At 49.9% G+C, this 14,245-nt stretch overlaps 1 pseudogene across 1 annotated transcript in view; it reads left to right on the top strand.

Moving 5' to 3' along the window:
• LOC311144382 (aminopeptidase O-like) overlaps positions 1-8,903 on the top strand; it is a 122,669-nt pseudogene extending 113,766 nt beyond the window's left edge. Inside the window, exons 8-9 of the transcript in view lie at positions 8,556-8,642; positions 8,763-8,903. The product of the transcript in view is annotated as an aminopeptidase O-like (transcript). The remainder of the gene's footprint in view (positions 1-8,555; positions 8,643-8,762) is intronic.
• The last annotated feature ends 5,342 nt before the right edge of the window (positions 8,904-14,245 follow it).

The following is a 14,245-nucleotide window of genomic DNA, read 5'->3' as shown; positions in this document are numbered from 1 at the left end:
ACCATTGTTCCTGTACCCAAGAAAGCAAAGGTAACTGAACTAAATTACTATCGCCCCGTAGCACTCACTTCTGTCATCATGAAGCGCTTTGAGAGGCTAGTTAAGGATCATATCACCTCCACCTTAGCCAACACCCTAGACCCACTACAATTTGCATACCGCCCCAACAGATCCACTGATGACGCAATCGCCATTACACTGCCCTATCCCACCTGGACAAGAGGAATACCTATGTAAGAATGCTGTTCATTGACTACAGCTCAGCCTTCAACACCATAGTGCCCTACAAGCGCATCACTAAGCTCAGGGAACTGGGTCCCATCCCTGTGCAACTGTGTCATAGACTTCCAGATGGGCTGCCCCCAGGTGGTGACGGTGGGCAAAACACCTCTGATCGTCAACACGGGGGCCCCACAGGGCTAAGACCCTCACAAACTGTAGATTCACCATTGAGAGCATTCTGTCGGGCTATATCCCCGCCTGGTACGGCAACTGCACTGCCCACCCTCCAGTACATCTGCCTGCTCTCCAGGACATCTACAGTAGTCGGTGTCTCAGGAAGGCCAAGAAGATCATCAAGAACCTCAGCCATCCGAGCCACGACCTGTTCACCTGCTACCATCTAGAAGGCGGAGACAGTACAGGTGCATCAAAACTGGGACCGAGAGACTGATAAACAGCTTCTATTTCCAGGCCACCAGACTGTTAAACAGTCATCACTAGCCAGCCTCTGCCCAGTACCCTGCCCTGAACCTTAGACACTGTCACTAGCCGGCTACTACCCGGTACTCTACACTGCAGAGACTGCTGCCCTATCATTTACATTTACGTCATTTAGCAGACGCTCTTATCCAGAGCTACTTACAAATTGGTGCATTCACCCTATAGCCAGTGGATAACCACTTTACAATTTTTTTTTTTTTTTTGTTATTAAATTTGTGTATTTTTTTAAATTATATATATTTTTTTAATTTTTTTTTTATATATATAAAAATTATTATTATTAATTTTTTTTTTTTTGTACATAGTCATTGAACACTGGTCACTTTAATACAGTTTTACCCACTTTAAATGTATATACTGTATCCTAGTCATGAATCATCCTATATAACTACTGCTGTACACACTACACTTGAGGTTCTGTATGTCAAATCAAATTCTATTTGTCACATGCTTCGTAGGCAACAGGTGTAGACTAACAGTGAAATGCTTACTTACGGGCCCTTCCCAACCAACCAGTGTTATGGTTACTGCTCTGTCCTTCCATGTGAGTATTGTAGAATGTGTGTGAGCTGTGTGTGAGTATTTAATGTGGTGTGAAGGATAGTTTAAACGCAACGGTTTAAACGCATGCATGTGTGATTGTGTTTGGAAGTGTGTGAGTGACCATGAATATGTGTGTGTGAATGCATGTGGAAGTGTATGTGTGTGCCTACGAATGAGTGTGTGTTTGCATGTAATGAGAGTGAAGGCGTGACTGTGGCTAGCTTCCTTTCATGTGGGTCTCATGTGATGTGTGTGTGTTCGTGCGTGCGTGTGTGTGTGTGTAACGGCCTCTGTAGGTCAAGCACACAGGGGACATTGTACCACAGAAGGCCTTAAAGCCCACGCTAGGTTGAAGGGTCAGAGAGGAAAGGAGTCTGTAACACCAAACCACACCAAGGACGCTCTTCATGTGTAGGAGAACAGGAGAAAAGAGAGAGAGAGACCTGCAGGGTTGTTTTAGAAGGATGTAGTGTACAGTGCAGCCAGGTCATCCGTGATTCAAGTCAGTATTCGACGTCCATCCATGTCTGAGGACGTCGGGAGATGACATGGAAACCAGCCACCAGGGGCAATAGTGAGCACTGTTGCCTTCAAGTAAATCTTAAGGCCTCTGGTGCCAAAGGTTGCATGTTCGAATCCAGCGATAGAAAGTTGTTTTTATATTTTTGTTTTAAGCCTATCACAAACCTTAACCTTTACCGTAACCATTCAGAGTTAATGCCTAACCTCAAGATTTTGGAGTTAATGCCTAAACTTAACCCTAAACTTAAAAATGTTGAGTTAATGCCTAAACCTAACCTTAAATTTGATGTTTGAAACATGGATGAACGTCTAATTCTGCACAGTGACCTTTACCAGTTTCTGCTAGGGAAAGAACATGTTCAGCATTTTTAGTCAAGTTTAAACCAACATTTATTGTATTTAGTGGTACTTGTCTGTGTGTATCTGTTTGAATGCCTTCTAGGCCACCCTGCTCTGCTGCCCTGTGTAGCCCCGGCAGCTGCTCTCTGTGCTGGGTTGCATTCCTGGGGAGAGCCCTAGGGGCAGCCAGCTGCCTGGTGCCCCCTCTTACCCCCTTCTTACCCCCCCCCCCCCCCCACACACCCCCCCCACACACACTCACTCACACACACAGACACACCTTTTCACTGGGCCCCTCTCTCTCTGAGGGGAGAAAAAATGCAACCTCTGTTCTCCTTTAGGAACAATCAGGCCTACGTGTGTGCTCGTGAGTGTGTTTTTGTTTGTGTTTGTGTGTTTGTGTGTGTGTGTGTGTTTGCATGTGTGTGTGTTTTTGGGTGTGTTTGTGTGAGTGTGTGTGTGCGTGTTAGTGTGTGTGTGTTTGTGTGTGTGTGTGTGCGTGCGTGTTAGTGTGTGTGTGTGTTTATGTGTGTGTGTGTGTGTGTGTGTGTGTGTGTGTGCGTGCGTGTGTTTGTGTGTGTGTGTGTGTGTGTGTGTGTGTAGGTATTTTTTTATCTGGCCTCATCAGTGACATACTGCATGACTGACAGTCATATTGATGAGGTCTTTAGAGGGGAATTAATAAGGAGAGAGACAGAGCGCGCGAGAGAGAGAGAGAGAGAGAGAGAGAGAGAGAGAGAGAGACAGTAGGTACAGCAAGACAGGAGAGATGTTGGGATGTGAAAAAGAGAATGCTGGCAGATGTATTGAAAGCAAGGTAAAAAAAATATAAAAGAGAAAGAGAGAAATATAGAACTGAAATGGCATGTTTGTAAGTGATGTGGTATTAATCAAATCAAATCAAATTTTATTTGCCACATGCGCCGAATACAACAGGTGTAGACATTACAGTGAAATGCTTACTTACAAGCCCTTAACCCTTTTTTAAAAAGTGTTAAGTAAAAACAATAAAAGCAAATAACTAAATAGCCGCAGTAAAATAAAACAACAGTAGGGAGGCTATATACAGGGGGGTACCGGTGCAGAGTCAATGTGCGGGGGCACCGGCTAGTCGAGGTAATTGAGGTAATATGTACATGTGGGTAGGGTTAAAGTGACTATGCATAAATAATAGACAGAGTAGCAGCAGCGTAAAAGAGGGGGGTGGGGGTGGGGGGGGGGCAGTGCAAATAGTCCGGGTAGCAATGATTAGCTGTTCAGGAGTCTTATGGCTTGGGGGTAGAAGCTGTTGAGAAGCCTTTTGGACCTAGACTTGGCGCTCCGGTACCGCTTGCCGTGCGGTAGCAGAGAGAACAGTCTATGACTAGGGTGGCTGGAGTCTTTGAGAATTTTGAGGGCCTTCCTCTGACACCGCCTGGTATAGAGGTCCTGGATGGAAGGAAGCTTGGCCCCAGTGATGTACTGGGCCGTATGCACTAACCTCTGTAGTGCCTTGCGGTCGGAGGCTGAGCAGTTGCCATACCAGGCAGTGATGCCACCAGTCAGGATGCTCTCGATGGTGCAGCTGTAGAACTTTTTCAGGATCTGAGGACCCATGCCAAATCTTTTCAGTCTCCTGAGGGGGAATAGGCTTTGTCGTGCCCTCTTCACGACTGTTTTGGTGTGTTTGGACCATGATAGTTCAACCTGTTCCACTACAGTCCCGTCGATGAGAATGAGAATGGAGACCGACTCAATTGGTGCCTCCAGTGATGCTATCTCTTTCATTGTTACCCAACACTTAGGTTTACCTCCACTTTACTCATATCCTTCCATATCCTTGTCTGTACATAATGCCCTGAATCTTTTATACAACGCCCGGAAATCTGCCCCCTTTATTCTATGTACCCAACGCACTAGAAGACCAGTTCTTAAAGCCTTTAGCCGTATCCTTATTCTAGTCCTCCTCTGTTCCTCTGGTGATGTAGAGGCTAACCCAGGCCCTGCAGCCCTCAGTATCACTCCTACTCCCCAGGCGCTATCATTTGCTGACTTCTGTAATCGCAAAAGTCTTGGTTTCTTGCACGTAAATATCAGAAGTCTACTTCCTAAGTTTGAGTTATTCACTACTTCTAAAGATCCACCTTTCCAGAAATAAGTCTCTCACTGTTGCCGCTTGCTACAGACCCCCCTCAGCCCCCAGCTGTGCCCTGGATACCATATGTGAATTGATTGCCCCCCATTTATCCTCAGAGTTCGTACTGCTTGGTGACCTAAATTGGGATATGCTTAACACCCTGGCCATCCTACAATCCAAACTAGATGCCCTCAATCTCACACAAATTATCAACGAACCTACCAGGTACAACCCTAAATCCGTAAACATGGGTACCCTCATAGATATCATCCTGACTAACTTACCCTCTAAATACACCTCCGCTGTCTTCAACCAGGATCTCAGCGATCACTGCCTTATTGCCTGCGTCCGTAACGGGTCCGCGGTCAAACGACCACCCCTCATCACTGTCAAACGCTCCCTAAAACACTTTAGCGAGCAGGCCTTCCTAATTGACCTGGCCCAGGTATCCTGGATGGATATAGATCTCATTCCGTCAGTAGAGGATGCCTGGTTGTTCTTTAAAAGTAATTTCCTCTCAATCTTAAATAAACATGCCCCATTCAAAAAATTCAGAACTAAGAACAGATATAGCCCCTGGTTCTCCTCAGACTTGACTGCCCTTGACCAGCACAAAAACATCCTGTGGCGTACTGCATTAGCATCAAATAGCCCCCGCGATATGCAACTTTTCAGGGAAGTTAGGAACCAATATACACAAGCAGTCAGGAAAGCAAAGGCTAACTTTTTCAAACAGAAATTTGCATCCTGTAGCACTAACTCCAAAAAGTTTTGGGACACTGTAAAGTCCATGGAGAATAAGAGCACTTCCTCCCAGCTGCCCACTGCACTGAGGCTAGGAAACACTATCACCACCGATAAAGCTACAATAATCGAGAATTTCAACAAACATTTTGCTACGGCTGGCCATGCTTTCCACCTGGCTACCACTACCCCGGCCACCAACTCTGCACCCTCCGCTGCAACTTGCCCATGCCCCCCCCCCGCAACTCCTTCACACAAATTCAGACAGCTGATGTTCTGAAAGAGCTGCAAAATCTGGACCCCTACAAATCAGCTGGGCTAGACAATCTGGACCCTTTCTTTCTAAAACTAGCCGCCGAAATTGTCGCAACCCCTATTACTAGCCTGTTCAACCTCTCTTTCGTAACGTCTGAGTTCCCCAGAGATTGGAAAGCTGCCGCGGTCATCCCCCTCTTCAAAGGGGGTGACACTCTAGATCCAAACTGTTACAGACCTATATCCATCTTGCCCTGCCTTTCGAAAGTTTTTGAAAGCCAAGTTAACAAACAGATCACCAACCATTTCGAATCGCACCGTACCTTCTCCGCTATGCAATCCGGTTTCCGAGCTGGTCATGGGTGTACCTCAGCCACGCTCAAGGTCCTAAACGATATTATAACCGCGATCGATAATAGACAGTACTGTGCAGCCGTCTTCATCGACCTGGCCAAGGCTTTCGACTCTGTCAACCACCGCATTCTTATTGGCAGACTAAACAGCCTTGGTTTCTCAAATGACTGCCTCGCCTGGTTCACCAACTACTTCTCAGATAGAGTTCAATGTGTCAAATCGGAGGGCCTGTTGTCTGGACCTATGGCAGTCTCTATGGGGGTGCCACAGGGTTCAATTCTTGGGCCGACTCTTTTCTCCGTGTATATCAATGATGTCGCTCTTGCTGCTGGTGACTCTCAGATCCACCTCTACGCAGACGACACCTTTTTGTATACATCTGGCCCTTCATTGGACACTGTGTTAACAAACCTCCAAACGAGCTTCAATGCCATACAACACTCCTTCAGTAGCCTCCAACTGCTCTTAAACACTAGTAAAACTAAATGCATGCTCTTCAATCGAACGCTGCTGGCACCCGCCCACCCGACTAGAATCACCACTCTCGACGGGTCTGACCTAGAGTATGTGGACAACTACAAATACCTAGGTGTCTGGTTAGACTGTAAACTCTCCTTCCAGACTCACATTAAGAATCTCCAATCCAAAGTTAAATCTAGAATCGGCTTCCTATTTCGCAACAAAGCCTCCTTCACTCATGCTTCCAAACATGCCCTCGTAAAACTGACTATCCTACCGATCCTTGACTTCGGCGATGTCATTTACAAAATAGCCTCCAACACTCTACTCAGCAAATTGGATGTAGTCTATCACAGTGCCATCCGTTTTGTCTCCAAAGCCCCATATACTACCCACCACTGTGACCACTACCCCATGGCTACAGACGTGAGTGCTACGGCTTCAGTAGTCATTTAGGCAGGTTATCTTAGTGTCCTTGGGCACAGGGACTATGGTGGTCTGCTTGAAACATGTTGGTATTACAGACTCAGTCAGGGACATGTTGAAAATGTCAGTGAAGACACTTGCCAGTTGGTCAGCACATGCTCGGAGTACACGTCCTGGGACTCCGTCTGGCCCTGCGGCCTTGTGAATGTTGACCTGCTTAAAAGTCTTCCTCACATCGGCTACGGAGAGCGTGATCACATAGTCATCCGGAACAGCTGGTGCTCTCATATGCGTGCTTCAGTGTTGCTTGCCTCGAAGCGAGCATAGAAGTGATTTAGCTCGTCTGGTAGGCTTGTGTCACTGGGTAGCTCGCGGCTGTGCTTCCTTTTGTAGTCTGTAATAGTTTTCAAGCCCTGCCACTGCCCTGGTTGCTAAGATAGCCTCCTGTTATAAGTGATATGGTATTACACCTGGTTGCTAAGATAGCCTCCTGTTATAAGTGATATGGTATTACACCTGGTTGCTAAGATAGCCTCCTGTTATAAAAATGTGGTATTACACCTGGTTGCTAAGATAGCCTCTTGTTATAAGTGATGTGGTATTACACCTGGTTACTAAGATATCCTCTTGTTATATGTGATGTGGTATTACACCTGGTTACTAAGATAGCCTCTTGTTATAAGTGATGTGGTATTACACCTGGTTACTAAGATAGCCTCTTGTTATAAGTGATGTGGTATTACACCTGGTTACTAAGATAGCCTCTTGTTATAAGTGATGTGGTATTACACATGGTTACTAAGATAGCCTCTTGTTATAAGTGTGCTAGTAAGATTTGTGAGGTGTAGAACTAATGATAGATAGAAATGGAAAGAGAACATAGAGAAACAGATTGTGAAATAAAGAAGAAGGGAAAGATAGTGGATGACATGTCAGATGGAGGGATGTGGACAGACGGAGAAGAGGGAAAAGAGTAAAGCGATAGAGAAGAAAGAGAAGGAAGAGAGAGAGAGAGAGGGAGAGAGAGAGTCAGAGCGAGAGAGAGAAAGAGAGGCCATCTGAGGCCTATAAAGCATGTTTATTTACAAGGCTGCAGAGGTAAAGCGTGCTTTCAGAGACACTGCTATCAATGGAGCGTTACCCAGCTCTGTTTCTCACTGATTCTCACGCCCCCACACACAGGTGGAAGTGAAAACAGAGTGTGTATGAGCGTGTGTGTGTGTGTGTTTGCACTCATGTGTCTGTGCATACATCTGTGTGGGCGTCTGTGGAACATCAATCAAGACACAAGAAGAAAAAGAATCCTCCGCAGTATTGCTGATTCCATCTAGGTGAATTTATCATCTAGGAGAGAAAAAAACACCTTCTCATCACGTTAACTCACAAATCACTCCCATCACAGTGGCTAGTAGGTTGACAGCATATGGCTAGAACACACACACACACACACACTAACAAGATCTTACAGTTTGACAATATTCAACGTTTGTCCAGGGGGGGCTAAACACTGGGATTGAACACACAACCCTCGGAACCGGAGCTCGCGGCTCACGCCCCTCCGACATCTCCGTCCACAACATCCTAGCAAGCCGCAAGCCTACTTCATGATAATAGCGCTCACTATTGCTCCTAGTTGCCGACGTCTTGGGGACCTGGATGAACATTGAACATCACCTTGGATGCGGAGTGACCTGGCGCACACACACACACACACACACACACACACACACACACACACACACACACACACACACACACACACACACACAGGGACACACATAAATAGGATGAGGAGGGATGATGAGGGAGGCAGGGACAGGGCCAGTCTCTGATCTCTCTGGTGACCGCGGTAACAGAGCTCCCATTGATCCTCTGGGGGAAAGGCCTCTTCTTACACACACACACACACACACACACAAACACACACACGGATGGACGGACGACGCACAGAGAGAGAGAAAGATTGCTGGTCTAAATTGTTATGTATGGTATTGTTCTTAGTAAACTATTCTCCATGTCATACTATGATCCACATGAGCTCTTCTTCCATGTATCTGTGTTGTTTTTCTTTCAGGTGAGGCATCGCTGGTGTGAGCTGCTGGTCAAACACAAATACACTCAGGCTTATGGAGATGTGGAGCACTTCCTCATTCACCACAAGGTAACACACACACATACATAACATGCAATGCCGACCCTTGTGCAAAAACATGTTGTGTGTGTATCTGTATGTTAGGCTGACTGTACACTGTCCGTGTGTGTGCGTGTGTTGTCTCTCCAGGCCATGGGTGTGTATCTGTATGGGGAGCTGATGGTTCAGGAGGACTCTGGGCAGCAGGTTCTGGCTAGGCGCTGCCTCTCATTGGTCCAGGACGAGATGGACCAATCAGCTCACAGAGTGGTGGAGGAGATGGTCCTATGAGCTGGCACACAACTGGTACTGACCCGCCCAGCTGAGCCTTCTCATAACTATAGGTACTATATGTTTCTGAACATTATTATGTTCAAAGTGATGATGGTACCTTCTTTATTATGTAAAGAGCAGGCTGAAGTGAGTTCATATTGCTTTGAAACTATTATGTATGTGTCACGGTTCAGACAGACGACCAGAGGACCACAATTGCGTCACACCAGAAAGTTTATTAAAACTTAAGGGAAAAGGGAAGTAGGGAGTGAATGAAGGCTCCAGGGGTAACAGGGATCCCGTCCAATGTGCTGGATCTGTGCCCCCCCCAGTGGCAGCGATGCGTCCTATGAAGCCGGTGGTGGGTGGTCCAGAAGTCCTGGGGGGGGGAGACACAGACACAACAGGGCGGAATGAAACAAGGCAGCAGTACAGTTCAAGGGAAATCCAAAATACGTAGTAGCAAGGCAGAAGGCTGGTCAGAGTTACCGGGATTGAAGAGTAGTCAGGAGTCGTTATGGCAGAAGCAGGTCTGGATCTCCTGGGGCAGAAGAGTATCCAAAAATCAGGCAGGTCCGGGGTCACAAAACCAGGGTGAGCCAGAAGCGCGAGCAAACAGGTTCCGGGTGTGAGCTTTGCAGACGATCTGACACCGGAGAGCTGAAAGACAGGGCCTTAAATACTGGGAGAGGTAGTGGGTAATGCAGCGCAGCTGGCAGAGTAATTAGAGCAGAGCAGAGCAGGGACAGGTGGAGCTAGTTAGGCTGAGTAGAGAGAGTGGTGAGCAGAGTGGAAGAAAATAAAGGTGGTAACCCGGTGGAGTGAGAGGCTCATGACAGAACCCCCCCCCCAAGGGACGGCCCCAGAAGTCCCAAGAGCAACACCACGCCGGGCGGGAGGAGGGGAGCCGGAGGAGGGCTAGAACTCCTCCGAACGGTCCGAGTGAACGTCCTCATCCTCGGAGGAAGCCGGAGGGCCGTGGTCGGGAGATGGGACAGGTCCCGAGACAGGATCAGGCACAGGACAGGAAGCCGAGCGGGCAGGACGGTTAGGGACCCCTCTGGGGCGGCCCCTACGGATTGCAGGTTGATCAGGATGCCGTTGGTGGAAAGCGGTGATGAGAGTCCTATCCACAATCCGACTAGCTGGCACCCAGGTCCTTTCCTCAGGTCCATAGCCCTCCCAGTCAATGAGGTACTGGAGACCCCTACCCCTCCGTCTGGACCGAAGCAGGCGGCGGACGGTGTAAACCAGACCACCATCGACGAGCCGTGGAGGAGGAGGACAAGGCGCAGCAGGGACCAGCGGACTCTCATGGATGGGCTTAATCTTAGACACATGGAAAGTGGGGTGCACCCTCAGGGAATTAGGCAGTTGGAGCCGGACAGCAGTTGGGCTAATCACTCTTATGATAGGGAATGGGCCAATGAACCGAGGTGCCAGCTTCTGCGACTCCACCCTGAGTGGCAGGTTCTTCGATGACAACCACACCCTTTGACCAACATGGTAGGTGGGAGCAGGAATTCTCCGACGGTTGGCCCCGGTAGTGTAGCTGGCAACGGATCTGAGGAGTGTGGCTCGGGCTTGTGACCAGGTGCGGCGACATCGACGGGCAAAAGCAAGTGCAGATGGGCAAGTAACCTCCTCTTCCTGGCTGGCAAATAGAGGAGGCTGGTATCCATAAACACATTGGAAAGGGGACATACCGATGGCAGAGCAGGTCAGAGAATTGTGTGCGTACTCCACCCATGTCAATTGCTGCGACCAGGAGTGGGGGTTGCGTGAAGTCATGCATCTCGCAGTGCCTTCTCGAGCTCCTGATTAGCCCGCTCTGACTGCCCATTGGATTGGGGATGGAATCCGGAAGTCAGACTGACTGTGGCTCCCAGCAGGTGACAGAACTCCTTCCAAAAAGCGGAGGAGAATTGTGGACCACGGTCAGAAACTACATCCTTTGGCAGTCCGTGGATCCGGAAGACGTGTTCCAGACCACCTGGGCGGTCTCCTTGGCGGTTGGGAGGCTTGGGGAGTGGAATGAAGTGTGCCATCTTGCTGAAACGGTCAACTATGGTGAGAATGACGGTCATGCCACTTGAAGGGGGCAGCCCGTGACAAAGTCAAGGGCGATGTGAGACCAGGGACGTCTGGGCACAGGCAGGGGCTGCAGCAATCCGGCTGGGGGCTGGCAGGACGACTTGTGTTGGTTGCAGATGGGGCAGGCTTGGACGAATTCCCGTACATCCTTTCTCAGAGAGGGCCACCAGAACCTCTGGGCGAGCAGGTTGTAAGTGCGGGTGGAGCCAGGGTGACAAGCTAGGCGTGAGTCATGTCCCCACTGAACGACCTGGGACCTCAGGTCTTCGGGGACAAAAAGGCGGTCAGCTGGGCAAGTGCTGGGACCTGGCTGGTTACGGAGAGCCTCCAGCACCTGTTCCTCAACAGCCCAGGTCAGAGCTGCAACGATGCAGGGACTTGGCAGAATCGACACAGGGTCCTTGGAGGGGGTGTCATCCTTCTGGAATTGACGGGAGAGGGCGTCTGGCTTGGTGTTGCGTGATCCAGGCCGGTATGACAGAGTGAAATTAAACCTGGTGAAGAACAGGGCCCAGCGGGACTGCCTGGAGTTCAACCGTTTGGCCGTGCGGATGTACTCCAAGTTCTTATGATCGGTCCAAACGAGAAATGGAATGGTGGACCCCTCCAGCCAGTGACGCCACTCCTCCAAGGCAAGCTTCACAGCCAGCAGCTCACGGTTCCCTATGTCGTAATTGCACTCAGAGGGGGACAACCGACGTGAGAAAAAGGCACAGGGATGGAGCTTCCTATCCTCCGCAGCCCACTGAGAAATCACAGCACCAACTCCCACATCCGAGGCGTCCACCTCCACAATGAATTGCCGGTCCACATCAGGCATCTGGAGGATGGGAGCGGAGGTGAACCTCACCTTGAGGGTACTGAAGGCTTTGTCGGCTGCTGGGGTCCAGGTGAAGGGTTGCTTGGTGCTGGTTAGAGCAGTGAGAGGGGCAGCAACGGTACTGTAGTTCCGGATAAACTTTCTATAGAAGTTAGCAAACCCCAGAAACTGTTGCAGCTTCTTTCTGTTCTCCGGAACTGGCCATGAAGTGACTGCTGATACTTTGGCAGGATCCATTTGGATACTTCCCTCTGCCACTATGTACCCCAGGAAGGCCACTGTCTTGACGTGAAACTCACATTTCTCTGCCTTGGCGTAGAGGGAATTCTCCAGAAGACGATGAAGGACTTGCTGGACATGGCGGGTGTGTTCAGACAGGTTTCTGGAGTAGATTAAGATGTCATCCAGGTAAACGAAGACAAACTTGTTTAACATGTCCCGCAGTACATCATTCACTAGAGCCTGGAACACAGCAGGAGCATTGGTGAGGCCAAAAGGCATAACCAGATACTCGTAGTGGCCTGTTGGTGTATTGAATGCGGTTTTCCATTCATCTCCCTCCCGGATCCGCACTAGGTGGTAAGCGTTTCTGAGATCCAACTTGGTAAAAACAGTGGCTCCCTGGAGCAACTCAAAAGCAGAGGTGAGCAGAGGCAGAGGGTAACGGTTTTTCACTGTGATGTCGTTGAGTCCCCTGTAGTCGATGCAGGGGCGAAGAGATCCGTCCTTCTTCCCCACAAAGAAGAAGCCAGCACCAGCAGGAGATGAAGATGAACGGATTAATCCTGCGGACAGAGAGCCATTGATGTAGTCCTCCATGGACTTTCTTTCAGGAGCAGACAACGAATAAAGACGACCCTTTGGAGGGGCTGTTCCAGGGAGGAGGTCGATGGCACAGTCGTACGGTCGGTGAGGGGGCAGAGATGTGGCTCTTGCTTTGTTAAACACCTCTCTGAGACCATGGTAGCATTCTGGGACATTGGAGAGGTCAGGAGCGGAGTTAGTAGGTACTGGCCGAGGGGGTAGTGCGGCAGCAAGCAGGCAGGTTCGGTGGCAGTCCTCTCCCCACTCCCTGATCACCCCGGTCACCCAGTCGAGCTGAGGGTTGTGCCGGCGGAGCCATGGGTAACCCAGGATGAGGGGTTGGCCTGGAGAGGGGAGCAGGTGAAACTGGATAGTTTCTTGATGGTTTCCGGACAGACCCATCGAGACCGGGGCCGTGACATGAGTGACCGATCCGAGTAAGTGTCCGTCCAGTGCCCGGGCAGGAATAGGAGGTGTCAAACGGAGGTTCTCCAGTCCCAATTGGCGTGCCAGCTTGATGTCCATTATGTTGGCTTCGGCGCCAGAATCCACCAGAGCAGCCAGGGTGTGAGTTGAGTCAGAGAGGCGGAGGTGAACTTGCAGCAGGGGTTTGCGGTCGGAGGACTGGATGGTCATTGAACTCAACCGGACTCCCCCTATGCCCGGTGAGCTTCGGCCCTTTAAAGGGCAGGTTACCACACGATGTCCATCACCTCCACAATAGAGGCAGAGGTTTGAGGTGAAGCGGCGCTGGCGCTCTGCAGGAGTGAGAGAGGCTCGCCCAATCTCCATAGGCTCAGACTGATCAAGCTGACCTGGGTGAGTGGCAGTAGATGACAGGAGCCCAGTCGGATCTCTCCGAATGCCGGTAGTAGGTGGACCTTGGCGCCCCCTCTCACGACGACGGGTCTGTATCCTTCTGTCGATCCTGACAGTCAGTGCGATGGCTTCATCAAGAGTGGAAGGCAGTTCATGGGAGACCAACTCGTCCTTGATATAGTCAGCCAAACTATGGAAGAACGCGTCCACCAACGATGGTGTGTTCCAAGAACTTCGTCTAGCCAGGGTTCGGAAGTCGATGGAATGGTCTGCGACTGTACGTCTGCCTTGTCGAATACTGAACAGTTCACGAGACGCCTCTGCGGTTGGTGAATCCAGGTCAAACACCTTCAGCATCTCCTCAGCAAACAGGTCGAAGGTAGCACATGCGGGGGTTTGACGTTCGAACTCTGCTGTTCCCCAGAGTCGAGCTCGGCCCGTCAGGTGAGTGATGGCATACCCAACTTTAGCCCCCTCCGTGGCGAAGGTCCTTGGCTGCAAGGAGAACTGAAGTCGGCAGCTAGTCAGGAATGGCCGGACCTGGGTTGAATCGCCGTTGAACCGCTCGGGGTTTCCAATCTTGGGTTCCGGAGCAGCGGCTGCAATGACCGGGGCAGGTAACTCGGGGGCAGGGCTGGTGGGCAGACTGGCTGGGGTAAGGTTGGTGAGGAGTTGAATGATCATGGCGAGTTGTTGTTGCTGCTGCTGGAACTGCTGCTCATGCTCATCGGTTTCCATGTCGGGGAAAGTGTGCGCTGAGTCCATAATGGTCAGATCGTACTGTCACGGTTCAGACAGACGACCAGAGGACCACAATTGCGTC

The sequence above is a fragment of the Coregonus lavaretus genome, assembly GCF_964263955.1.
Source record: "Coregonus lavaretus genome assembly, chromosome: 17".
Taxonomy (NCBI): domain Eukaryota; kingdom Metazoa; phylum Chordata; class Actinopteri; order Salmoniformes; family Salmonidae; genus Coregonus; species Coregonus lavaretus.
Note: the sequence above shows the minus strand (reverse complement) of the source record. Positions and strands in the feature narration are given on the sequence as shown.